We start from the raw sequence: 25,302 nt of genomic DNA, 5'->3' as shown, positions 1-25,302 counted from the left end.
ATGGCACTCCAGAGAAACCCCAAGAACACTGTTTCAAGGCTAGAGGGATCCTGAGGTCACTGTAGCCACACGAAAGAGCTCCGTGGACCAAAAGTCAACTCAAGATGAGAGGTTAGTCCCTGGCTTTAACTCCAGAGGAATACAACCTTACCAGAAGCACCTCAAGAGGAGGCTTCTCTCAGCTCTAGGTATGTGAGAGGGACCCTGAGTTTGCGGCCTCAAGTGGAATGGTCACCGCGATGCCCTGACTCGAAATAAGGCCGGATATGCCTGCAGTGAATTGAATGCAGGCTCGTCTTTCATCTCCCAAGACAAAAGGATGTCTGAATCCCATGTGGAGACCACAGAGAAAGACCTTGTTCCCCACCTCATCGCGACCGGAGGCCTCACATCCTTTGAAAAATCCAGAGGGACGCGGAGATCAGTGCCTCCAAAGGAGACGATGCCTGACTCCTCGTGAAACTTGGTAGGAGTCCCAGGATTCCTGTGGCACGTGGAAAGGGACTCTTGGTCTCCCGCCTCAGCTGGAGAGGCGTCCCAATTGCCCTGCCAAGCCTCGAGGAGAATCCCGAGTTGTCCCTCGCAACTAGGCAGGAGTCCTGACGTCACTGAACAAACACGTGTGTGGAAGGGCCATCCCCGTCGTAACTCGAGAATATACCCCAGGTTCCCGCCGCAACTCGAGAAAAACCATGAGACTTCCCCCTCGCCGCGAGATGAGGCTCGACTCCCCTGCACTGCGTGCAGAGCAATGCCGTGTTGCACATCACACAGGAAAGGAGCCTTGATTTCCTTGATGGCACTACAGAGAATCCCCAAGAACACTGTTTCAAGGCTAGAGGGATCCTGAGGTCACTGTAGCAACACGAAAGAGCTCCGTGGACCAAAAGTCAACTCGAGATGAGAGGTTAGTCCCTGGCTTCGACTCCAGAGGAATACCACCTTACCACAAGCACCTCAAGAGGAGGCTTCTCTCAGCTCTATGTATGTGAGAGGGACCCTGAGTTTGCAGCCTCAAGTGGAATGGACAGCGCGATGCCCTGACTCGAAATAAGGCCGGATATGCCTGCAGTGACTTGAATGCAGGCTCGTCTTGCATCTCCCAAGACGAAAGGATGTCTGAATCCCCTGTGGAGACCACAGAGAAAGACCTAGTTCCCCACCTCATCGCGACCGGAGGCCTCACATCCTTTGAAAACTCCAGAGGTACGCGGAGATCAGTGCCTCCAAAGAGACGATGCCTGACTCCTCGTGAAATTTGACAGGAGTCCCAGGATTCCTGTGGCACGTGGTAAGGGACCCTTGGTCTCCCGCATCGGCTGGACAGGCGTCCCAATTGCCCTGCAAAGCCTTGAGGAGAATCCCGAGTTATCCCTCGCAACTAGGCACGAGTCCTGACGTCGCTGAACAAACACGTGTGTGGAAGGGCCATCCCCGTCGTAACTCGAGAATATACCCCAGGTTCCCGCAGCAACTCGAGAAAAACCATGAGACTTCCCCCTCGCCGCGAGATCAGGTCCGATTCCCCTGCACTGCGTGCACAGCAATGCCGTGATGCACATCACACAGGAAAGGAGCCTTGATTTCCTTGATGGCACTCCAGAGAAACCCCAAGAACACTGTTTCAGGCTAGAGGGATCCTGAGGTCACTGTAGCAACACGGAAGAGCTCCGTGGACCAAATATAAACTCGAGAGGAGAGGTTAGTCCCTGGCTTCTACTCCATAGGAATACCACCTTACCACAAGAACCTCAAGAGGAGGCTTCTCTCAGCTCTAGGTATGTGAGAGGGACCCTGAGTTTGCGGCCTCAAGTGGAATGGGCCCCGCGATGCTGTGACTCGAAATAAGGCGGGATATCCCTGCAGTGACTTAAATGCAGGCTCGTCTTGCATCTCCCAAGACGAAAGGATGTCTGAATCCCCTGTGGAGACCACAGAGAAAGACCTAGTTCCCCACCTCATCGCGACCGGAGGCCTCACATCCTTTGAAAACTCCAGAGGGACACGGAGATCAGAGCCTCCAAAGGAGACGATGCCTGACTTCTCGTGAAACTTGATAGGAGTCCCAGGCTTCCTACGGTACGTGAAAAGGGACCCTTGGTCTCCCGCCTCAGCTGGAGAGGCGTCCCAATTGCCCTGCCAAGCCTCGAGGAGAATCGCGAATTGTCCCTCGCAATTAGGCAGGAGTCCTGACGTCGCTGAAGAAACACGTGTGTGGAAGGGCCATCCCCGTCGTAACTCGAGAATATACCCCAGGTTCCCGCCGCAACTCGAGAAAAACCATGAGACTTCCCCCTTGCCGCGAGATCAGGTCCGATTCCCCTGCACTGCGTGCACAGCAATGCCGTGTTGCACATCACACAGGAAAGGAGCCTTGATTTCCTTGATGGCACTCCAGAGAAACCCCAAGAACACTGTTTCAGGCTAGAGGGATCCTGAGGTCACTGTAGCAACACGAAAGAGCTTCGTGGACCACAAATCACCTCGAAATGAGAGGTTAGTGCCTGCCTTCGACTCCAGAGGAATACCACCTTACCACAAGCACCTCAAGAGGAGGCTTCTCTCAGCTCTAGGTATGTGAGAGGGACCCTGAGTTTGCGGCCTCAAGTGGAATGGACACCGCGATGCCCTGACTCGAAATAAGGCCGGATATCCCTGCAGTGACTTGAATGCAGGCTCGACTTGCATCTCCCAAGATGAAAGTATGTCTGATTCCCCTGTGGAGACCACAGAGAAAGACCTAGTTCCCCACCTCATCGCGACCGTAGGCCTCACATCCTTTGAAAACTCCAGAGGGACGCGGAGATCAGTGCCTCCAAAGGAGACGATGCCTGACTCCTCGTGAAACTTGATAGGAGTCCCAGGCTTCCTGCGGTACGTGAAAAGGGACACTTGGTCTCCCGCCTCAGCTGGAGAGGCGTCCCAATTGCCCTGCCAAGCCTCGAGGAGAATCCCGAGTTGTCCCTCGCAACTAGGCAGGAGTCCTGACGTCGCTGAACAAACACGTGTGTGGAAGGGCCATCCCCGTCGTAACTGGAGAATATACCCCAGGTTCCCGCCGCAACTCGAGAAAAACCATGAGACTTCCCCCTCGCCGCGAGATGAGGCCCGACTCCCCTGCACTGCGTGCAGAGCAATTCCGTGTTGCACATCGCACAGGAAAGGAGCCTTGATTTCCTTGATGGCACTTCAGAGAAACGACAAGAAAACTGTTTCAAGACTAGAGGGATCCTGAGGTCACTGTAGCAACATGAAAGAGCTCCGTGGACCACAAATCAACCCGAGATGAGAGGTTAGTCCCTGGCATCGACTCCAGAGGAATACCACCTTACCACAAGCACCTCAAGAGGAGGCTTCTCTCAGCTCTAGGTATGTGAGAGGGACCCTGAGTTTGCGGCCTCAAGTGGAATGGACCCCGCGATGCTGTGACTCGAAATAAGGCGGGATATCCCTGCAGTGACTTAAATGCAGGCTCGTCCTGCATCTCCTAAGACGAAAGGATGTCTGAATTCCCTGTGGAGACCACAGAGATAGACCTAGTTCCCCACATCTTCGCGACCGGAGGCCTCACATCCTTTGAAAACTCCAGAGGGACGCGGAGATCAGTGCCTCCAAAGGAGACGATGCCTGACTCCTCGTGAAACTTGATAGGAGTCCCAGAATTCCTGTGGCACGTGGACAGGGACCCTTGGTCTCCCGCCTCAGCTGGAGAGGCGTCCCAATTGCCCTGCGAAGCCTGGAGGAGAATCCCGAGTTGTCCCTCGCACCTAGGCAGGAATCCTGACGTCGCTGAACAAACACGTGTGTGGAAGGGCCATTACCGTCGTAACTCGAGAATATACCCCAGGTTCCCGCCGCAACTCGAGAAAAACCATGAGACTTCCCCCTCGCCGGGAGATGAGGCCCGATTCCCCTGCACTGCATGCAGAGCAATACCGTGTTGCACATTACACAGGAAAGGATCCGTGATTTCCTTGATGGCACTCCAGAGAAACCCCAAGAACACTCTTTCAAGGCTAGTGGGATCCTGAGGTCACTGTAGCCACACAAAAGAGCTCCGTGGACCCCAAATCAACTCGACATGAGAGGTTAGTCCCGGGCTTCGACTCCAGAGGAATACCACCTTACCACAAGCACCTCAAGAGGAGGCTTCTCTCAGCTCTAGGTATGTGAGAGGGACACTGAGTTTGCGGCCTCAAGTTCCATGGACACCGCGATGCCCTGACTCGAAATAAGGCCGGATATCCCTGCAGTGACTTGAATGCAGGCTCGTCTTGCATCTCCCAAGACGAAAGGATGTCTGAATCCCCCGTGGAGACAACAGGGAAAGAGCTAGTTCCCCACCTCATCGCGACCGGAGGCCTCACATCTTTGAAAATTCCAGAGGTACGCGGAGATCAGTGCCTCCAAAGGAGATGATGTCTCATTCCTCGTGAAAATTTATAGGAGTCCCAGGATTCCTGTGGCACGTGGAAAGGGACCCTTGGTCTCCCGCCTCAGCTGGAGAGGCGCCGCAATTGCCCTGCCAAGCCTCGAGAAGAATCCCGAGGTGTCCCTCGCAACTAGGCAGGAGTCCTGACGTCGCTGAACAAACACGTGTGTGGAAGGGCCATCCCCGTCGTAACTCGAGAATATACCCCAGGTTCCCGCCGCAACTCGAGAAAAACCATGAGACTTCCCCGTCGCCGCGAGATGAGGCCCGATTCCCCTGCACTGCCTGCAGAGCAATGCCGTGTTGCACATCACACAGGAAAGGAACCTTGATTTTCTTGATGGCACTCCAGAGAAACCCCAAGAACACTGTTTCAAGGCTAGAGGGATCCTGAGGTTACTGTAGCAACATGAAAGAGTTCCGTGGACCAAAATTCAACTCGAGATGAGAGGTTAGTCCCTGGCTTCGACTCCAGAGGAATACCACCTTACCATAAGTACCTCAAGAGAAGGCTTCTCTCAGCTCTAGTTATGTGAGAGGGACCCTGAGTTTGCGGCCTCAAGTGGAATGGACACCGCGATGCCCTGACTTGAAATAAGGCCGTATATCCCTGCAGTGACTTGAATGCAGGCTTGTCTTGCATCTCCCAAGACGAAAGGATGTCTGAATCCCCTGTGGAGACCACAGAGAAAGACCTAGCTCCCCACCTCATCGCGACTGGAGGCCTCACATCTTTTGAAAACTCGAGAGGGACGCGGAGATCAGTGCCTCCAAAGGAGACGATGCCTGACTCCTCGTGAAACTTGATAGGAGTCCCAGGATTCCTGTGGCACGTGGAAAGGGACCCTTGGTCTCCCGCCTCACCTGGAGAAGCGTCCCAATTGCCCTTCCAAGCCTCGAGGAGAATCCCGAGTTGTCCCTCGCAACTAGGCCAGAGTCTTGACGTCGCTGAACAAACAGGTGTGTGGAAGGGCCACCCCGTCGTAACTCGAGAATATACCCCAGGTTCCCGCCGCAACTCGAGAAAAACCATGAGACTTCCCAAAAGCCGCAAGATGAGGCCCGATTCCCCTGCACTGCGTGCAGAGCAATGCCGTGTTGCACATCACACAGGAAAGGAGCCTTGATTTCCTTGATGGCACTCCAGAGAAACACCAAGAACACTGTTTCAAGGCTAGAGGGATCCTGAGGTCACTGTAGCAAGACGAGAAAGCTCCGTGGACCAAAAATCAACTCGAGAGGAGAGGTTAGTCCCTGGCTTCGACTCCATAGGAATACCACCTTACCACAAGCACCTCAAGAGGAGGCTTCTCTCAGCTCTAGGTATGTGAGAGGGACCCTGAGTTTGCGTTCTCAAGTGGAATGGACACCGCGATGCCCTGACTCGAAATAAGGCCGGATATCCCTGCAGTGACTTGAATGCAGGCTCGTCTTGCATCTCCCAAGACGAAAGGATGTCTGAATCCCCTGTGGAGACCACAGAGAAAGACCTAGTTCCCCACCTCATCGCGACCGGAGGCCTCACATCCTTTAAAAACTCTAGAGGTACGCGGAGATCAGTGCCTCCAAAGGAGACGATGCCTGACTCCTCGTGAAATTTGATAGGAGTCCCAGGATTCCTGTGGCACGTGGAAAGGGACCCTTGGTCTCCCGCCTCATCTGAAGAGGCGTCCCATTGGCCCTGCCAAGCCTCGAGGAGAATCCCAGTCGTCCCTCGCAACTAGGCAGGAGTCCTGACATCGCTGAACAAACACGTGTGTGAAGGGCCATCCCCATCGTAACTCGAGAATATACCCCAGGTTCCCGCCGCAACTCGAGAAAAACCATGAAACTTCCCGCTCGCTGCGAGATGAGGCCCGATTCCCCTGCACTGCATGCAGAGCAATGCCATGTTGCATATCACACAGGAAAGGAGCCTTGATATCCTTGATGGCACTCCAGAGAAAGCCCAAGAACACTGTTTCAAGGCTAGAGGGATCGTGAGTTCACTGTAGCAACACGAAAGAACTCCGTGGACCACAAATCAACTCGAGATGAGAGGTTATTCCCTGGCTTCGACTCCAGAGGAATACCACCTACCACAAGCACCTCAAGAGGAGGCTTCTCTCAGCTCTAGGTATGTGAGCGGACCCTGAGTTTGCGGCGTCAAGTGGAATGGACACCGCAATGCCCTGACTCGAAATAAGGCCGGATATGCCTGCAGTGACTTGAATGCAGGCTCGTCTTGCATCTCCCAATACGAAAGGATGTGTGAATCCCCTGTGGAGACCACAGAGAAAGACCTAGTTCCCCACCTCATCGCGACCGGAGGCCTCACATCCTCTGAAAACTACAGACGGACGTGGAGATCAGTGCCTATAAAGGAGACGATGCCTGACTCCTCGTGAATCTTGATATTAGTCCAAGGATTCCTGTGGCACGTGGAAAGGGACCCTTGGTCTCCCGCCTCAGCTGGAGAGGCGTGCCAATTGCCCTGCCAAGCCTCGAGGAGAATCCCGAGTTGTCCCTCGCAACTAGGCAGGAGTGCTGACGTCGCTGAACAAATACGTGGGTGGAAGGGCCATCCCCGTCGTAACTCGAGAATATAACCCAGGTTCCCGCCGCAACTCGAGAAAAACCATGAGACTTCCCCCTCGCCGCGAGATGAGGCCCGATTCCCCTGCACTGCGTGCAGAGCAATGCCGTGTTGCACATCACACAGGAAAGGAGCCTTGATTTCCTTGATGGCACTCCAGAGAAACCCCAAGAACACTGTTTCAAGGCTAGAGGGATCCTGAGGTCACTGTAGCAACACGAAAGAGCTCCGTGGACCAAAAGTCAATTCGAGATGAGAGGATAGTCCCTGGGTTCGACTCCAGAGGAATACCACCTTACCACAAGCACCTCAAGAGGAGGCTTCTCTCAGCTCTAGGTATGTGAGAGGGACCCTGAGTTTGCGGCCTCAAGTGGAATGGACACCGCGATGCCCTGACTCGAAATAAGGCCGGATATCCCTGCAGTGACTTGAATACAGGCTCGTCTTGCATCTCCCAAGACGAAAGGATGTCTGAATCCCCTGTGGAGACCACAGAGAAAGACGTAGTTCCCCACCTCATCGCGACCGGAGGAGGCCTCACATCCTTTGAAAACTCCAGAGGTACGCGGAGATCAGTGCCTCCAAAGGAGACGATGCCTGACTCCTCGAGAAACTTGATAGGAGTCCCAGGATTTCTGTGGCACGTGGAAAGGGACCATTGGTCTCCCGCCTCAGGTGGAGAAGCGTCCCAATTGCCCTGCCAAGCCTCGAGGAGAATCCCAGTCGTCCCTCGCAACTAGGCAGGAGTCCTCAGGTCGCTGAACAAACACGTGTGTGGATGGGCCATCCCCGTCATAACTCGAGAATATACCCCAGGTTTCCACCGCAACTCGAGAAAAACCATGAGACTTCCCCCTCGCTGCGAGATGAGGCCCGATTCCCCTGCACTGCGTGCACAGCAATTCCTTGTTTCACATCACACATGAAAGGAGCCTTGATTTCCTTGATGCCACACCAGAGAAAACCCAAGTACACTGTTTCAAGGCTAGAGGGATCCTGAGGTCTCTGTAGCAACACGAAAGAGCTCCGTGGACCAAAAATCACCTCGAGATTAGAGGTTTGTCCCTGGCTTCGACTCCAGAGGAATACCACCTTACCACAAGCACCTCAAGAGGAGGCATCTCTCAGCACTAGGTATGTGAGAGGGAACCTGAGTTTGCGGCCTCAAATGGAATGAACACCGCGATGCCCTGACTCGAAATAAGGCCGGATATCCCTGCAGTGACTTGAATGCAGGCTCGTCTTGCATCTCCCAAGACGAAACGATGTCTGATACCCTGTGGAGACCACAGAGAAAGACTAGTTCCCCACCTCATCGCGATCGGAGGCCTCACATCCATTGAAAACTCCAGAGTTACGCGGAGGTCAGTGCCTCTAAAGGAGACAATGCCTGACTCCTCGTGAAACTTGATAGGAGTCCCAGGATTCCTGTGGCACGTGGAAAGGGACCCTTGGTCTCCCGCCTCAGCTGGAGAGGCGTCCCAATTGCCCTGCCATGCCTCGAGGAGAATCCCGAGTTGTCCCTCGCAACTAGGCCGGAGTCCTGACGTCGTTGAACAAACACGTGTGACGCAGGGCCATTACCGTCGTAACTGGAGAATATACCCCAGGTTCCCGCCGCAACTCGAGAAAAACCATGAGACTTCCCCCTCACCGTGAGATGTGGCCCGATTCCCCTGCACTGCGTGCAGAGCAATTCCTTGTTTCACATCACACATGAAAGGAGCCTTGATTTCCTTGATGCCACACCAGAGAAAACCCAAGTACACTGTTTCAAGGCTAGAGGGATCCTTAGGTCACTGTAGCAACACGAAAGAGCTCTGTGGACCAAAAATCAACTCGAGATGAGAGGATAGTCCCTGGCTTCGACTCCAGAGGAATACCACCTTACCACAAGCACCTCAAGAGGAGGCTTCTCTCAGCTCTAGGTATGTGAGAGGAACCCTGAGTTTGCGGCCTCAAGTGGAATGGACACCGCGATGCCCTGACTCGAAATAAGGCCGGATATCCCTGCAATGACTTGAATGCAGGCTCGTCTTGCATCTCCCAAGAAGAAAGGATGTCTGAATCCCCTGTGGAGACCACAGACAAAGACTTAGTTCCCCACCTTATCGCGACCGGAAGCCTCACATCCTGTGAAAACTCCAGAGGTTCGCGGACATCAGTGCCTCCAAAGGAGACGATGCCTGACTCCTCGTGAAACTTGATAGGAGTCCCACGATTCCTGTGGCACGTGGAAAGGGTCCCTTGGTCTCCTGCCTCAGCTGGAGAGGCGTCCCAATTGCCCTGCTAAGCCTCGAGGAGAATCCCGAGTTGTAACTCGCAACTAGGCAGGTCCTGACGTCGCTGAACAAACACGTGTGTGGAAGGGCCATCCCCGTCGTAACTCGAGAATATACCCCAGGTTCCCGCCGCAACTCGAGAAAAACCATGAGACTTCCCCCTCGCTGGGAGATGAGGCCAGATTCCCCTGCACTGCGTGCAGAGCAATTCCGTGTTGCACATCACACATGAAAGGAGCCTTGATTTCCTTGATGGCACTCCAGAAAAACCCCAAGAACACTGTTTCAAGGCTAGAGGGATCCTGAGGTCAATGTAGCAACACGAAAGAGCTCCGTGGACCAAAAATCAACTCGAGATGAGAGGTTAGTCCCTGGCTTCGACTCCAGAGGAATACCACCTTACCAAAAGCACCTCAAGAGGAGGCTTCTCTCAGCTCTAGGTATGTGAGAGGGACCCTGAGTTTGCGGCCTTAATTGGAATGTACACCGCGATGCCCTGACTCGAAGGAAGGCCGGATATGCCTGCAGTGACTTGAATGCAGGCTCGTCTTGCATCTCCCAAGACGAAAGGATGTCTGAATCCCCTGTGGAGACCACAGAGAAAGACCTAGTCCCCCACCTCATCGCGACCGGAGGCCTCACATCCTTTGAAAACCCCAGAGGTACGCGGAGATCAGTGCCTCCAAAGGAGACGATGCCTGACTCCTCGTGAAACTTGATAGGAGTCCCAGGATTCCTGTGGCACGTGGAAAGGGACCCTTGATTTCCCGCCTCAACTGGAGAGGCGTGCCAACTGCCTTGCCAAGCCTCGAGGAGAATCCCGAGTTGTCCCTTGAAACAGGCAGGAGTGCTTACGTCGCTGAACAGACACATGTGTGGAAGGGCCATCCCCGTCGTAACTCGAGAATAAACCCCAGGTTCCTGCCGCAACTCGAGAAAAACCATGAGACTTCCCCATCGCCGCCAGATGAGGCCCGATTCCCATGCACTGCGTGCAGAGCAATTCCGTGTTGCACATCACACATGAAAGGAGCCTTGATTTCCTTGATGGCACTCCAGAGAAACCCCAAGAACTTTGTTTCAAGGCTAGAAGGATCCTGAGGTCACTGTAGCAACACGAAAGAACTCCGTTTGTCAAAAATCAACTCGAGATGAGAGGTTAGTCCCTGGCTTCGACTCCAGAGGAATACCACCTTACCACAACCACCTCAAGAGGAGGCTTCTCTCAGCTCTAGGTATGTGAGAGGGACCCTGAGTTTGCGGTCTCAAGTGGAATGGACACCGCAATGCCCTGACTCGAAACAAGGCCAGATATCCCTGCAGTGACTTGAATGCAGGCTTCTCTTGCGTCTTCCAAGACGAAAGGATGTCTGAATCCCCTGTGGAGACCACAGAGAAAGACCTAGTTCCCCACCTCATCGCGACCGGAGGCCTCACAACCTTTGAAAATTCCACATGTATGCGGAGATCAGTGCCTCCAAAGGAGACGATGCCTGACTTCTCGTGAAACTTGATAGGAGTCCCAGGATTCCTGTGGCACGTGCAAAGGGACCCTTGGTCTTCCGCCTCAGTTAGAGAGGCGTCCCAATTGCCCTGCCACGCCTCAAGGAGAATCCCGAGTTGTCCCTCGCAACTAGGCAGGAGTCCTGACGTCGCTGAACAAACACTTGTGTGGAAGGGCCATCCCCGTAGTAACTCGAGAATATACCCCAGGTTCCCGCCGCAACTCGAGAAAAATCATGAGACTTCCATCTCGCTGCGAGATGAGGCCCGATTCACCTGCACTGCATGCAGAGCAATTCCGTGTTGCACATCACACCTGAAAGGAGCCTTGATTTCCTTGATGGCACTCCAGAGAAACCCCAAGAACACTGTTTGAAGGCTAGAGGGATCCTGAGGTCACTGTAGCAACACAAAAGTGCTCCGTGGACCAAAAATCAACTCGAGATGAGAGGTTAGTCCCTGGCTTCGACACCACAGGAATACCACCTTACCACAAGCACCTCAAGAGGAGGCTTCTCTCAGCTCTAGGTATGTGAGAGGGACCCGGAGTTTGCGGACTCAAGTGGAATGGACACCGCGATGCCCTGACTCGAAATAAGGCCGTATATCCCTGCAGTGACTTGAATGCAGGCTCGTCTTGCATCTCCCAAGACGACAGGATGTCTGAATGCCCTGTGGAGACCACAGAGAAAGACCGAGTTCGCCACCTCATCGCGACAAGAGGCCTCACATCCTTTGAAAACTCCAGAGGAACGCGGAGATCCGAGCCTCCAAAGGAGACGATTCCTGACTCCTCTTGAAACTTGATAGGAGTCCCAGGATTCCTGTGGCACGTGGAAAGGGACCCGTGGTCTCCCGCCTCATCTGAAGAGGCGTCCCAATTGCCCTGCCAAGCCTCGAGGAGAATCCCGAGTTGTCCCTCGCAACTAGGCATGAGTGCTGACCTCGCTGAACAAACACGTCTGTGGAAGGGCCATCCCCGTCGTAACTCGAGAATATACACCAGGTTCGCGCCGCAATTCGAGAAAAACCATGAGACTTCACCCTCGCCGCGAGATGAGGCCCGATTTCCCTGCACTGCGTGCAGAGCAATTCCGTGTTGCACATCACACAGGAAAGGAGCCTTGATTTCCTTGATGGCACTCCAGAGAATCCAAAAGAACACACTTTCAAGGCTAGAGGGATCCTGAGGTCACTGTAGCAACATGAAAGAGCTCTGTGGAACAAAAATCAACTCGAGATGAGAGGTTAGTCCCTGGCTTCGACTCCAGAGGAATACCACCTTACCACAAGCACCTCAAGAGGAGGCTTCTCTCAGCTCTAGGTATGTGAGAGGGACCCTGAGTTTGCGGCATCAAGTGAAATGGACACCCCGAGGCCCTGACTCGAAATAAGGCCGGATATCCCTGCAGTGACTTGAATGCAGGCTCGTCTTGCATCTCCCAAGACGAAAGGATGTCTTAATCCCCTGTGGAGATCACAGACAAAGACCTAGTTCCCCGCCTTATCACCACCGGAGGCCCCACATCCTTTCAAAACTCCAGAGGAATTCAGAGATCAGTGCCTCCAAAGGAGACCATGCCTGACTCCTCGTGAAACTTGATAGGAGTCCCACGATTCCTGTAGCACGTGGAATGGGACCCTTGGTCTCCCGCCTCAGCTGGAGAGGCGTCCCAATTGCCCTTCCAAGCCTCGAGGAGAATCCCGAGGTGTCCCTCGCACCTAGGCAGGAGTACTGACGTCGCTGAACAAACACGTGTGTGGAAGGGCCATCCCCGTCGTAACTCGAGAATATACCCCAGGTTCCCGCCGCAACTCGAGAGAAAACATGAGACTTCCCCCTCGCCGCGAGATGAGGCCCGATTCCCCTGCACTGCGTGCAGAGCAATTCCGTGTTGCACATCACACATGAAAGGAGCCTTGATTTCCTTGATGGCACTCCAGAGAAACCCCAAGAACACTGTTTCAAGGCTAGAGGGATCCTTAGGTCACTGTAGCAACACAAAAGAGCTCCGTGGACCAAAAATCAACTCGAGATGAGAGGATAGTCCCTGGCTTCGACTCCAGAGGAATACCACCTTACCACAAGCACCTCAAGAGGAGGCTTCTCTCAGCTCTAGGTATGTGAGAGGAACCCTGAGTTTGCGGCCTCAAGTGGAATGGACACCGCGATGCCCTGACTCGAAATAAGGCCGGATATCCCTGCAATGACTTGAATGCAGGCTCGTCTTGCATCTCCCAAGAAGAAAGGATGTCTGAATCCCCTGTGGAGACCACAGACAAAGACTTAGTTCCCCACCTCATCGCGACCGGAAGCCTCACATCCTGTAAAAACTCCAGAGGTTCGCGGACATCAGTGCCTCCAAAGGAGACGATGCCTGACTCCTCGTGAAACTTGATAGGAGTCCCACGATTCCTGTGGCACGTGGAAAGGGTCCCTTGGTCTCCTGCCTCAGCTGGAGAGGCGTCCCAATTGCCCTGCTAAGCCTCGAGGAGAATCCCGAGTTGTACCTCGCAACTAGGCAGGTCCTGACGTCGCTGAACAAACACGTGTGTGGAAGGGCCATCCCCGTCGTAACTCGAGAATATACCCCAGGTTCCCGCCGCAACTCGAGAAAAACCATGAGACTTCCCCCTCGCTGGGAGATGAGGCCAGATTCCCCTGCACTGCGTGCAGAGCAATTCCGTGTTGCACATCACACATGAAAGGAGCCTTGATTTCCTTGATGGCACTCCAGAAAAACCCCAAGAACACTGTTTCAAGGCTAGAGGGATCCTGAGGTCAATGTAGCAACACGAAAGAGCTCCGTGGACCAAAAATCAACTCGACATGAGAGGTTAGTCCCTGGCTTCGACTCCAGAGGAATACCACCTTACCAAAAGCACCTCAAGAGGAGGCTTCTCTCAGCTCTAGGTATGTGAGAGGGACCCTGAGTTTGCGGCCTTAATTGGAATGTACACCGCGATGCCCTGACTCGAAGGAAGGCCGGATATGCCTGCAGTGACTTGAATGCAGGCTCGTCTTGCATCTCCCAAGACGAAAGGATGTCTGAATCCCCTGTGGAGACCACAGAGAAAGACCTAGTCCCCCACCTCATCGCGACCGGAGGCCTCACATCCTTTGAAAACCCCAGAGGTACGCGGAGATCAGTGCCTCCAAAGGAGACGATGCCTGACTCCTCGTGAAACTTGATAGGAGTCCCAGGATTCCTGTGGCACGTGGAAAGGGACCCTTGATTTCCCGCCTCAACTGGAGAGGCGTGCCAACTGCCTTGCCAAGCCTCGAGGAGAATCCCGAGTTGTCCCTTGAAACAGGCAGGAGTGCTTACGTCGCTGAACAGACACATGTGTGGAAGGGCCATCCCCGTCGTAACTCGAGAATAAACCCCAGGTTCCTGCCGCAACTCGAGAAAAACCATGAGACTTCCCCATCGCCGCCAGATGAGGCCCGATTCCCATGCACTGCGTGCAGAGCAATTCCGTGTTGCACATCACACATGAAAGGAGCCTTGATTTCCTTGATGGCACTCCAGAGAAACCCCAAGAACTTTGTTTCAAGGCTAGAAGGATCCTGAGGTCACTGTAGCAACACGAAAGAACTCCGTTTGTCAAAAATCAACTCGAGATGAGAGGTTAGTCCCTGGCTTCGACTCCAGAGGAATACCACCTTACCACAACCACCTCAAGAGGAGGCTTCTCTCAGCTCTAGGTATGTGAGAGGGACCCTGAGTTTGCGGTCTCAAGTGGAATGGACACCGCAATGCCCTGACTCGAAACAAGGCCAGATATCCCTGCAGTGACTTGAATGCAGGCTTCTCTTGCGTCTTCCAAGACGAAAGGATGTCTGAATCCCCTGTGGAGACCACAGAGAAAGACCTAGTTCCCCACCTCATCGCGACCGGAGGCCTCACAACCTTTGAAAATTCCACATGTATGCGGAGATCAGTGCCTCCAAAGGAGACGATGCCTGACTTCTCGTGAAACTTGATAGGAGTCCCAGGATTCCTGTGGCACGTGCAAAGGAACCCTTGGTCTTCCGCCTCAGTTAGAGAGGCGTCCCAATTGCCCTGCCACGCCTCAAGGAGAATCCCGAGTTGTCCCTCGCAACTAGGCAGGAGTCCTGACGTCGCTGAACAAACACTTGTGTGGAAGGGCCATCCCCGTAGTAACTCGAGAATATACCCCAGGTTCCCGCCGCAACTCGAGAAAAATCATGAGACTTCCATCTCGCTGCGAGATGAGGCCCGATTCACCTGCACTGCATGCAGAGCAATTCCGTGTTGCACATCACACCTGAAAGGAGCCTTGATTTCCTTGATGGCACTCCAGAGAAACCCCAAGAACACTGTTTGAAGGCTAGAGGGATCCTGAGGTCACTGTAGCAACACAAAAGTGCTCCGTGGACCAAAAATCAACTCGAGATGAGAGGTTAGTCCCTGGCTTCGACACCACAGGAATACCACCTTACCACAAGCACCTCAAGAGGAGGCTTCTCTCAGCTCTAGGTATGTGAGAGGGACCCGGAGTTTGCGGACTCAAGTGGAATGGACACCGCGATGCCCTGACTCGAAATAAGGCCGTATATCCCTGCAGTGACTTGAATGCAGGCTCGTCTTGCATCTCCCAAGACGACAGGATGTCTGAATGCCCTGTGGAGACCACAGAGAAAGACCTAGTTCGCCACCTCATCGCGACAAGAGGCCTCACATCCTTTGAAAACTCCAGAGGAACGCGGAGATCCGAGCCTCCAAAGGAGACGATTCCTGACTCCACTTGAAACTTGATAGGAGTCCCAGGATTCCTGTGGCACGTGGAAAGGGACCCTTGGTCTCCCGCCTCATCTGAAGAGGCGTCCCAATTGCCCTGCCAAGCCTCGAGGAGAATCCCGAGTTGTCCCTCGCAACTAGGCATGAGTGCTGACCTCGCTGAACAAACACGTCTGTGGAAGGGCCATCCCCGTCGTAACTCGAGAATATACACCAGGTTCGCGCCGCAATTCGAGAAAAACCATGAGACTTCACCCTCGCCGCGAGATGAGGCCCGATTTCCCTGCACTGCGTGCAGAGCAATTCCGTGTTGCACATCACACAGGAAAGGAGCCTTGATTTCCTTGATGGCACTCCAGAGAATCCAAAAGAACACACTTTCAAGGCTAGAGGGATCCTGAGGTCACTGTAGCAACATGAAAGAGCTCTGTGGAACAAAAATCAACTCGAGATGAGAGGTTAGTCCCTGGCTTCGACTCCAGAGGAATACCACCTTACCACAAGCACCTCAAGAGGAGGCTTCTCTCAGCTCTAGGTATGTGAGAGGGACCCTGAGTTTGCGGCATCAAGTGAAATGGACACCCCGAGGCCCTGACTCGAAATAAGGCCGGATATCCCTGCAGTGACTTGAATGCAGGCTCGTCTTGCATCTCCCAAGACGAAAGGATGTCTTAATCCCCTGTGGAGATCACAGACAAAGACCTAGTTCCCCGCCTTATCACCACCGGAGGCCCCACATCCTTTCAAAACTCCAGAGGAATTCAGAGATCAGTGCCTCCAAAGGAGACCATGCCTGACTCCTCGTGAAACTTGATAGGAGTCCCACGATTCCTGTAGCACGTGGAAAGGGACCCTTGGTCTCCCGCCTCAGCTGGAGAGGCGTCCCAATTGCCCTTCCAAGCCTCGAGGAGAATCCCGAGGTGTCCCTCGCACCTAGGCAGGAGTACTGACGTCGCTGAACAAACACGTGTGTGGAAGGGCCATCCCCGTCGTAACTCGAGAATATACCCCAGGTTCCCGCCGCAACTCGAGAGAAAACATGAGACTTCCCCCTCGCCGCGAGATGAGGCCCGATTCCCCTGCACTGCGTGCAGAGCAATTCCGTGTTGCACATCACACATGAAAGGAGCCTTGATTTCCTTGATGGCACTCCAGAGAAACCCCAAGAACACTGTTTCAAGGCTAGAGGGATCCTTAGGTCACTGTAGCAACACAAAAGAGCTCCGTGGACCAAAAATCAACTCGAGATGAGAGGATAGTCCCTGGCTTCGACTCCAGAGGAATACCACCTTACCACAAGCACCTCAAGAGGAGGCTTCTCTCAGCTCTAGGTATGTGAGAGGAACCCTGAGTTTGCGGCCTCAAGTGGAATGGACACCGCGATGCCCTGACTCGAAATAAGGCCGGATATCCCTGCAATGACTTGAATGCAGGCTCGTCTTGCATCTCCCAAGAAGAAAGGATGTCTGAATCCCCTGTGGAGACCACAGACAAAGACTTAGTTCCCCACCTCATCGCGACCGGAAGCCTCACATCCTGTGAAAACTCCAGAGGTTCGCGGACATCAGTGCCTCCAAAGGAGACGATGCCTGACTCCTCGTGAAACTTGATAGGAGTCCCACGATTCCTGTGGCACGTGGAAAGGGTCCCTTGGTCTCCTGCCTCAGCTGGAGAGGCGTCCCAATTGCCCTGCTAAGCCTCGAGGAGAATCCCGAGTTGTACCTCGCAACTAGGCAGGTCCTGACGTCGCTGAACAAACACGTGTGTGGAAGGGCCATCCCCGTCGTAACTCGAGAATATACCCCAGGTTCCCGCCGCAACTCGAGAAAAACCATGAGACTTCCCCCTCGCTGGGAGATGAGGCCAGATTCCCCTGCACTGCGTGCAGAGCAATTCCGTGTTGCACATCACACATGAAAGGAGCCTTGATTTCCTTGATGGCACTCCAGAAAAACCCCAAGAACACTGTTTCAAGGCTAGAGGGATCCTGAGGTCAATGTAGCAACACGAAAGAGCTCCGTGGACCAAAAATCAACTCGACATGAGAGGTTAGTCCCTGGCTTCGACTCCAGAGGAATACCACCTTACCAAAAGCACCTCAAGAGGAGGCTTCTCTCAGCTCTAGGTATGTGAGAGGGACCCTGAGTTTGCGGCCTTAATTGGAATGTACACCGCGATGCCCTGACTCGAAGGAAGGCCGGATATGCCTGCAGTGACTTGAATGCAGGCTCGTCTTGCATCTCCCAAGACGAAAGGATGTCTGAATCCCCTGTGGAGACCACAGAGAAAGACCTAGTCCCCCACCTCATCGCGACCGGAGGCCTCACATCCTTTGAAAACCCCAGAGGTACGCGGAGATCAGTGCCTCCAAAGGAGACGATGCCTGACTCCTCGTGAAACTTGATAGGAGTCCCAGGATTCCTGTGGCACGTGGAAAGGGACCCTTGATTTCCCGCCTCAACTGGAGAGGCGTGCCAACTGCCTTGCCAAGCCTCGAGGAGAATCCCGAGTTGTCCCTTGAAACAGGCAGGAGTGCTTACGTCGCTGAACAGACACATGTGTGGAAGGGCCATCCCCGTCGTAACTCGAGAATAAACCCCAGGTTCCTGCCGCAACTCGAGAAAAACCATGAGACTTCCCCATCGCCGCCAGATGAGGCCCGATTCCCATGCACTGCGTGCAGAGCAATTCCGTGTTGCACATCACACATGAAAGGAGCCTTGATTTCCTTGATGGCACTCCAGAGAAACCCCAAGAACTTTGTTTCAAGGCTAGAAGGATCCTGAGGTCACTGTAGCAACACGAAAGAACTCCGTTTGTCAAAAATCAACTCGAGATGAGAGGTTAGTCACTGGCTTCGACTCCAGAGGAATACCACCTTACCACAACCACCTCAAGAGGAGGCTTCTCTCAGCTCTAGGTATGTGAGAGGGACCCTGAGTTTGCGGTCTCAAGTGGAATGGACACCGCAATGCCCTGACTCGAAACAAGGCCAGATATCCCTGCAGTGACTTGAATGCAGGCTTCTCTTGCGTCTTCCAAGACGAAAGGATGTCTGAATCCCCTGTGGAGACCACAGAGAAAGACCTAGTTCCCCACCTCATCGCGACCGGAGGCCTCACAACCTTTGAAAATTCCACATGTATGCGGAGATCAGTGCCTCCAAAGGAGACGATGCCTGACTTCTCGTGAAACTTGATAGGAGTCCCAGGATTCCTGTGGCACGTGGAAAGGGCAATTGTTCTCCCGCCTCAGCTGGAGAGGCGTCCCAATTGCCCTGCCAAGCCTCGAGGAGAATCCCGAGTTGTCCCTCGCAACTAGGCAGGAGTCCTGACCTCGCTGAACAAACACTTGTTTGATTCAGTTTCATTATCCTCATATTTTTCACACCTTTACATGCTCCTCATATTTTTGACTCCTTTTCATGCTCTTCATTTTTTTCTCACCTTTTCTGCTCCTCATATTTTTGACACCTTTTCATGATCTTCATATTTTTCAGACCTTTTCATGCTCCTGGTATTTTTCAGACCTTTTCATGATCCTCGTGTATTTCAGACCTTTTCATGGTCTTCGTATTTTTCACACCTTTTCATGCTCTTCATATTTTTCTCACTGTTTAATGCTCCTCACATTGTTGACAGTTTTTCATGCTCCTCATATTTTTCAGACAGTTTCATGCTCCTCATATTTTTCAGACCGTTTCTTGCTCCTCATATTTTTCACACCTTTACATGATCCTCATATTTTTCACACCTATTCATGCTGTTCATATTTTTCACACCATTTCATGCTCCTCATATTTTTCATACTGATTCATGCTCCTCTTATTTTTCACACCTTTACATTCTATTCATATTTTTGACCCCTTTTCATGCTCTTCATATTTTTGACCAATTTACATGCTACTAATATTTTTGACACCTTTTCATGCTCCTTTTATTTTTCATACCTTTTCATGCTATTCGTATTTTTCAGACCTTTTCATGCTCCTCGTATTTTTCAGACCTTTTCATGCTCCCTTTATTTTTGAGACCTTTTCCTGACCCTCGTTTTTTTCATACCTTTCCATGCTCCTCGTATTTTTCAGACCTTTTCATGCTCCTCCTATTTTTCAGACCTTTTCATGCTCCTCGTATTTTTCAGAGCTTTTCATGGTCCTCCTATTTTGCAGGCCTTTTCATCCTCCTCCTATTTTTCAGACCTTTACATGCTCCTCCTATTTTTCAGATATTTTCATGCTCCACATGTTTTTCAGGCCTTTCATGCTCCTCGTATTTTTCACACCTTTTCATGCTCCTCGTATTTTTCACACCTTTTCATGTTCTTCATATTTTTCAGAAATTTTCATGCTCTTCATGTTTTTCACACCTTTTCATGCTCTTCATTTTTTTCACACCATTTAATTCTCCTCATATTTTTGACAGCTTTTCATGCTCCTCATATATTTCAGACCGTTTCATGCTCCTCATATTTTTCAGACCATTTCATTCTTTTCATATTTTTCACACCGTTTCAGGTTCCTCATATTTTTCATACAGATTCATGCTCCTCTTATTTTTCACACCTTTACCTGCTACTCATGTTTTGACACCTTTTTATGCTCTTCATATTTTTGACACATTTTCATGGTCCTCGTATTTTTCAGTCCTTCTCATCCTCCTCATATTTTTCAGACATTTTAATGCTCTCGTATTTTTCAGACCTTTTCATGCTCCTTGTGTTTTTTAGACCATTTCATACTCCTTGTATTTTTCAGACCTTTTCATGCTCCTCCTATTTTTCAGACCTTTGCATACTCCTCATATTTATCACACCTTTTCTTGCTCTTCATATTTTCCACACCATTTCATGCTCCGCATATTTTTCATACAGATTCATGCTCCTCATATTTTTCAACCTTTTGATGCTCCTTATATTTTTCACACCTTTTCATGCTCTTTGTATTTTTCACAGTTTTCAGGCTACTCATATTTTTCGGACCGTTTCATGCTCCTCATATTTTTCACACCTTTACATGCTCCACATATATTTGACACCTTTTCATGCTCTTCATATTTTTCATTCCTTTAGATGCTCCTCATACTTTTGAAAGCTTTTCATGCTTTTCATATTTTTCAGACCTTTTCATGCTCCTCGTATTTTTCAAAACTTTTCATGCTCTTCGTGTTTTTCACACCTTTTCAGCCTTTCGTATTTTTCACACTTTTTCATGAATTCGTATTTTTCACACCTTTTCATGCTCTTCTTATTTTTCAGACCTTTTCATTCTCTTGATATTTTTCGCAGCTTTTCATGCTCTTCGTATTTTTCACACCGTTTCACACTCCTCATGTTTTTTGCTGCTTTTCATGCTCCTCATGTTTTTCAGACCGTTTCATGCTCCTCATATTTTGAGACCGTTTCATGCTCCTCATATTTTTCACACCTTTTAATGTTCCTCATATTTTTCACACCTTTTCATGCTCTTCATATTTTTCACACCTTTTCATGCTCCTCATATTTTTTCATACAGATTCATGCTCCTCTTATTTTTCACACCTTTACAAGCTACTCATACTTTTGACACCTTTTCATGCTCTACATATTTTTGACACCTTTACAAGCTACTCATATTTTTGACACCTTTTCATGCTCCTCATAATTTTGACACCTTTTCAGACTCTTCATATTTTTCAGACGTTTTCATGCTCCTTGTATTTTTCAGACCTTTTCATGCTCCTCGTATTTTTCACACCTTTTCATGCTCCTCGTAATTTTCACACCTTTTCATGCTCTTCATATTTTTCACAACTTTTTGTGTTCCTCCTATTTTTCACACCTTTTCATGCTCCTCCTATTATTCAGACCTTTCCATGCTCCTCGTATTTTTCAGACCTTTTCATGCTGCTCCTATTTTTCAGATCTTTTCATGCTCCTCGTATTTTTCAGAGCTTTTCATGCTGCTCCTATTTTCCAGGCCTTTTCATGTTTCTCCTATTTTTCAGACCTTTACATGCTCTTCCTATTTTTCAGACATTTTCATGCTCCTCCTGTTTTACAGACCTTTTCATGCTCCTCGTAATTTTCACACCTTTTCATGCTCCGCGTATTTCACACCTTTTCATGCTCCTCGTATTTTTCACAACTTTTCATGATCCTCGTATTTTTCAAACCTTTTCATGCTCCTCGTATTTTTCACACCTTTTCATGCTCTTCATATTTTTGACACGTTTTCATGCTTTTCATATTTTTCAGACCTTTTCATGCTCTTGATATTTTTCACAGCTTTCCATGCTCTTCGGGTTTTTCACTCCATTTCATGATCTCGTGTTTTTCAGAGTGTTTCATGCTCCTCATATTTTTCACACCTTTTCATGCTCTTCACATTTTTCACACCGTTTCATGCTCCTCATATTTTTGACACCTTTTCATGCTCTTTGTATTTTTCATACCTTTTCATGCCCCTCGTGTATTTCAGACCATTTCATGCTCCTCGTATTTTTCAGACCCTTTCATGCTCCTCGTATTTTTCAGATCTTTTCGAGCTCCTCGTATTTTTCAGACCTTTTCATGCTCCTCATATTTTTCAGACCATTTCATGCTTTTCATATTTTTCACACGGTTTCATGTTCCTCATATTTTTCAGACATTTTCATGCTCCTCGAATTTTTCAGACCTTTTCATGCTCCTCGTATTTTTCAGACCTTTTCATGCTCCTCGTATTTTTGAGACCTTTTCATGCTCCTCGTATTTTTCAGAGTTTTCATGCTACTCGTATTTTTCACAATTTTTCATGCTCTTCGTATTTGTCACACCTTTTCAAGCTCTCCGTTTTTTTCACACCTTTTGATGCTCTTCTGCTTTTTCACACCTTTTCATGCTCTTCATATTTTTCAGACCTTTCATGCTCTTGATATTTTTCTCAGCTTTTCATGCTCATCTTGTTTTTCACAGCCTTTCAAGCTCCTCATATTTTTCACACCATTCATGCTCTTCATATTTTCCACACCGTTTCATGCTCCTCATATTTTCCACACAGTTTCATGCTCCTCATATTTTTCACACCTTTACATGCTCCTCATAATTTTGAGACCTTTTCATGCTCTTAATATTTTTGACACATTTTGATGCTCCTCATATTTTTGACACCTTTTCATGCTCTTCATATATTTCAGACCTTTTCATGCTCCTCGTATTTTTAAGACCATTTCATGCTCCTCGTATTTTTCAGACCTTTTCATGCTCCTTGTATTTTTCAGTCCTCTTCATGCTCGTCGAATGTTTCACAACTTTTCATGCTCCTCATATTTTTCAGACCTTTTCATGCTCCTCGTATTTTTCACACCTTTTCATTCTCTTCATATTTTTCTCACTGTTTCATGCTCCTCATATTTTTGACAGTTTTTCATGCTCCTCATATTTTTCAGACCTTTTCATGCTCCTCATATTTTTGACACCTTTTAATGTTCTTCATGTTTTTCAGACCTTTTCATGCTCCTCATATTTTTGACACCTTTTCATGCTCCTCCTATTTTTTACACCGTTTCATGCTCCTCATATTTTTCATACAGATTCATGCTCTTCCTATTTTTCACACCTTTAAATGCTCCTCATATTTTTGACACCTTTTCATGCTCATCATATTTTTCACACCTTTTCATGCTCCTCATATTTTTGACACCTTTTCATGCTCTTCACATTATTCACACCTTTTCATGCTCCTCATATATTTGACACCTTTTCATGCTCTTCCTATTTTTCACACCTTTTCATGCTCCACATATTTTTCACACCATTCATGCTCTTCATATTTTTCACACCGTTTCATGCTCCTCATGTTTTCCACACAGTTTCATGCTCCTCATATTTTTCACACCTTTACATGCTCCTCATAATTTTGAGACCTTTTCATGCTCTTAATATTTTTGACACCTTTTGATGCTCGTCATATTTTTGACACCTTTTCATGCTCTCATATATTTCAGACCTTTTCATGCTCCTCGTATTTTTAAGACAATTTCATGCTCCTCGTATTTTTCAGACCATTTCATGCTCCTCGTATTTTTCAGACGTTTTCATGCTCCTTGTATTTTTCAGTCCTCTTCATGCTCGTCGAATGTTTCACAACTTTTCATGCTCCTCATATTTTTCAGACCTTTTCATGCTCCTCTTATTTTTCACAGCTTTTCATTCTCTCATATTTTTCTCACTGTTTCATGCTCCTCATATTTTTGACAGTTTTTCGTGCTCCTCATATTTTTCACACCTTTTCATGCTCCTCATATTTTTGACACCTTTTAATGTTCTTCATGTTTTTCAGACCTCTTCATGCTCCCCGTATTTTTCACACCTTTTCATGTTCCTCGTATTTTTCACACCTTTTCATGCTCTTCATATTTTTCAGACCTTTTCATGCTCTTGATATTTTTCACACATTTGCATGCCCTTCGTGTTTTTCACACATTTCATGCTCTTCGTGCTTTTCACACCTTTTCAGGCTCTTCGTATTTTTCACACCTTTTCATGCTCTTCATATTTTTGACACGTTTTCATGCTTTTCATATTTTTCAGACCTTTTCATGCTCTTGATATTTTTCACAGCTTTCCATGCTCTTCGTGTTTTTCACTCCATTTCATGATCTCGTGTTTTTCAGAGTGTTTCATGCTCCTCATATTTTTCACACCTTTTCATGCTCTTCATATTTTTCACACCGTTTCATCCTCCTCTAATTTTTCATACAGTTTCATGCTCCTCATATATTTCACACCTTTACATGCTTCTCATATTTTTGACACCTTTTAATGCCCCTCATATTTTTGACACCTTATCATGCTCTTCATATTTTCCAGACCTTTTCATGCTTTTGATAATTTTCGCCCCTTTTTCTGCTCTTTGTATTTTTCACACCTTTTCATGCTCCTTATATTTTTGACACCTTTTCATGCTCTTCATAATTTTCAGACCTTTTCATGCTCCTCGTATATTTCACACCTTTTCATGCTCCTCGTATTTTTCAGAGCTTTTCATGCTCCTCGTATTCTTTAGACCTTTAAATGCTCCTCTTAATTTTCAGATCTTTTCATGCTCCTCATTTTTTCACACCATTTCATACTCCTCTTATTTTTCACACCGTTTCATGCTCCTCATAGTTTCCATACCCTTTCATGCTCTTCATATTTTTCACACATTTTCATTCTCCTCATATTTTACACACCTTTTCATGCTCCTCGTATTTTTCACACCATTTCATGCTCCTCAGATTTTTCATTCAGTTTCATTCTCCTCATATTTTTCACACCTCTACATGCTCCTCATATTTTTGACACCTTTTCATGCTCTTCATATATTGCAGTCCTTTTCATGCTGCTTGTATTTTTCAGACCTTTTAATGCTCCTCGTACTTTTCAGACCATTTCATGCTCCTCATATTTTTCAGACCTTGTCATGCTCCTCGTATTTTTCAGACCTTTTCATGCTCCTCGTATTTTTCAGACGTTTTCATGCTCCATTTATTTATCACACGTTTCATGCTCTTCGTATTTTTCACCCTTGTTTGCTCCTCGTATTTTTCAGACCTTTTAATGCTGATAGGAATTTTCACACCTTTTCATGCTCCTCGTATTTTTCACACCTTTTCATCTTCCTCGTATTTTTCACACCTTTTCATGCTCCTCGTATTTTTCACACCTTTTCATGCTCCTCATATTTTTCACACTTTTTCATGCTCCTCGTATATTTCAGACCTTTTCATGCTTCTCGTATTT

The sequence above is a fragment of the Cervus elaphus genome, chromosome 10 (genome assembly GCF_910594005.1).
Source record: "Cervus elaphus chromosome 10, mCerEla1.1, whole genome shotgun sequence".
In the NCBI taxonomy this organism is placed as follows: domain Eukaryota; kingdom Metazoa; phylum Chordata; class Mammalia; order Artiodactyla; family Cervidae; genus Cervus; species Cervus elaphus.
The sequence above is the reverse complement of the archived record's forward strand: the minus strand, read 5'-3'. Positions refer to the sequence as shown.